Source organism: Procambarus clarkii, chromosome 77, assembly GCF_040958095.1.
Source record: "Procambarus clarkii isolate CNS0578487 chromosome 77, FALCON_Pclarkii_2.0, whole genome shotgun sequence".
Lineage (NCBI taxonomy): Eukaryota > Metazoa > Arthropoda > Malacostraca > Decapoda > Cambaridae > Procambarus > Procambarus clarkii.
The window spans coordinates 14,124,180-14,127,834 of NC_091226.1; positions in this window are offsets into that span (position 1 = coordinate 14,124,180).

The window sequence follows — 3,655 nt, forward strand, 5'->3', positions numbered from 1 at the left end:
GTCAAACAACCTACAGCTAAATGTCTACTTCACTAAGACGACACCAAGGCAACGTATTTTCAAAACGTTCCCCCTCATGTCAAATTAAAGTGGTCTGGTTACCAGAGTACATAAACTCCCCATTAAATGCTTGGGGGGGGGGGGGGGGGGGGGGTTACTACACCACTATCAACTTTTAAAAGACACGACGCGCGAACCGTGAGTAAAAACCCTATCGAGAGTTATTCAGTACTCATAACACGTTTCCGCAAGCAACACCATCCTGCAGCAAAACTCCATTTTTCTTCTTTATAAACTAACACTTTTACACCAGACTCACAGGTTAAGGCGCTTCAGTTTTTAATGAAAACACTCGCTAGGAGCGCCCAAATATGCCTGTAGTAGTCGTCAAACTCCCACTTAACACCTAAATGTCCACCTCATACCATCCCCCTCAAACTTCCTTATTCAACAACCAAAATACTTATCTATTGCATCACCCCAATCTACTGCCTTCATACCTTGTTTTACATTTTTCACATAATCTAATTGCCAGTAAATCACGTCAACCACCCCCTATCGTCATCACGTACATTTACTTTGCTACACCTCGAGTGGATGACACTTCAATATACACGACTGCGTTAGGCCCTTAGTGACCACGTTCTTATTAACTACTTAAACCCTACCTTACATTGCCTGTAAAAGTGTTGCTTTAACACCTTTCTTAATATGCTTACTCATCCGGTCTATACAGTTTCCCATTAACAACAAACTAACATGTTATTACTTCCTACTTTGTGTTACTGCACCAACCTCTCAATGCAACACTAATTACTAAACATGTAAATATTTAATCATCAACGTTGACAAACTTACGAAAGGATTATATCTTTAATACTTCCACTCACTATTTTATTCCCACTTTAATAACTTTCACAACGTGAACAATAATTCCTGCAAAACTACCTTTGTCACATTCAACTTCCACAACATTTCAGTGATATTAACTACTCTCGGCCGCCTAAACGTCACATTCACACCCACACAATATTAACACAATCACCTTTAGACTAGTAACGTGGCCCAACCTCCAACCTATCCCCACGATTCTTCTACAAGACTAGTCACACACTTACTGCCAAGTCTTCACGAATAGGACAGTTGAACCGTCTCCGTGTTCTTCCAGACAGCCCAGGGGTCCTGCCAATCTGTCCGCTATTACCTGCAACAAGGCAACGTCATGTTACCAATAGCAATTATTCAATCATGCCTATACCATACCTTTAATTGCAACATCTACTTACTTTCACTAAACTAATTTCATGCTCCCATTTTCTAATGACACTTAAAAGCATAGATCACACCTAGATAGTCAACGAGTTTTGCACGTGTTACTTGTGGCATCGACACCCTCTGAGCACCTAATACTATTAACCACTTCAGTCTCACTTTACTACGCTATCCTATTACAATATTACCACGCCTCTAAACTTACACTACATATTCAATAACTACTTGCCTTAAACTCATACCGCCATCATAGATGCTAACTCACGCACCACATCTTGCCAAACCGGGACATCTCCCACCACCTTCTGCTCGCCACTGACTTGATTCATCGGTCCACCACAACCTTAGTCTCTCCTCCACCTTCCTAAATCACCAGTCGGCTCATTTCACGCGATGCCTCGTCTTCCCACCATTACCTCATTCACTTAATAACGCTGAAAAACAAACATTACAATTCAATACACATTTATAAATATCTTTTAGTACTCATTACAGGTCACCAATAAAATATCTGCCTATAGATATATAATCCCCAAAGAGGGTATATACGGCTAGTGTAAAATATATATTTTTGACCCTATGTATTGGCGTTTTGCGGGTGTACAATATGAGTGTAAGCTAGGGGATCTGTCAGCCCTAGCGACCCCAAAGGGTAACGGGGTACCAGCTCAGAGTAACATCACGCCCTAACACTAACTTGTACACGACAACTATGCCAATACTGGGGTCAAAATAACGTTCCGTCGAGCCTCACCCACCAAGTCGACTCAACAGCCAATCACCTTTCGATTTTTCAATTGACGTCACATTCTCGCAACCTCTACTCTCATTGGTCGCCTCGACCTAATTGGATACTCTAGTAATTCATGACAATTATTTATTGAAACTCAAATATATACACCCAAATGTATACCCAATGTATGAGAAACATACATATACCATATGTATGAAAAACAATGTTTGACTTTACACTCACAAATGATGACTTTGGATTAATTATTATTATAATGATTAAATAATAATTATACTTATTCAAGCTGTAAGTACAGTACAACACAGTACACTATAGTATTGTACAGTAACGTACAGTACAATCCCCTACGGTACGATACATTACAGTACTATACATTACAGTACTGTAGAGTACAGTTCCCTACGGTACAATACATTAACTACTATACATTACAATACACTACAGTACCGTATCATACAGAACACCCAAGGGCACTGTATACTACACAAAAGTACCATACAGTACGGTAATAAATAGAACAGTACAATACAGTACGGTACACTGCAGTACAGTACAATGCACTACACTATACGACACAACACTACAGTAACGTACACTCACACTTCGTTACTTGCCTTTCAAAGGTACCAACGGCATCACATTTATAATTTGGTCTACTTAAATAACTATTTCTTGACCGTAACAACGCGTAATAAGCACAATTTTCACGTGAGATGGGGAGGGAGGAGATTGCTGCAATGGCGGTGTATGGCAACTGACGCTATTATTTCCTTCTTTATTTATTTATATACAAGAAGGTACATTGTGTTTGTGAGAATACATACCATAGTATTTACAATCTTGTGAAGACACTAGTACGCGCGAGTATCACTAACGACCATTGTTACTGCATTATTACCTTGCCAACCGTTCATTTTCCTCTCTAAACAACACCAATGTTTATTTATATACGTGATTTAAGCCATACATGCACACTGCAACTAGTAATAACGATTACATTTAACATGCAGTCAAATAGTGTTTTACACATTTCTGCAAACTCATCAGTCATTTTGAATAATAAAGATCTTGTGCTTTACAATTTCATGATTTAATCTCTTGTGAGTCGTTCTTTGGGGATGGCGCTATATTATGCTAACCTAAGCAAGCTACGCTAGACTCCACTAGGCTACGGTAAGCTACGTAAGGTTAGATACAGTACCGTAACATATAGGGTACAGTACAGAACATTATAGTACACTACCCTACAATACATTACAGTAACGTTCACTACAGTATTGTACAATACACTATAGGACAGTGCACTGCAGGATACATTTCAGTACAGGGTGCAGTACATTACAGAACAGTAAACTATAATACACCATAGTGCAGACCATGACAGTACAATACATTACAGGAAACTGAAGTAAAATACAAAGTAATATACTTTATTGTACATACAACTACACTTGAAGATTTTCTACTAGAAATTCCCCTAAAATATCCTATTGAACATTCCCTACAAATACTAGTAAACATTTCCAAAGAAATACTACTAGAAATTCCCCTATAAATCCGACTACAATTTACCCTAGAAATTCTACAAACTCCCCTACAAATCCTACTAGCAAGTACCATAACAATCCT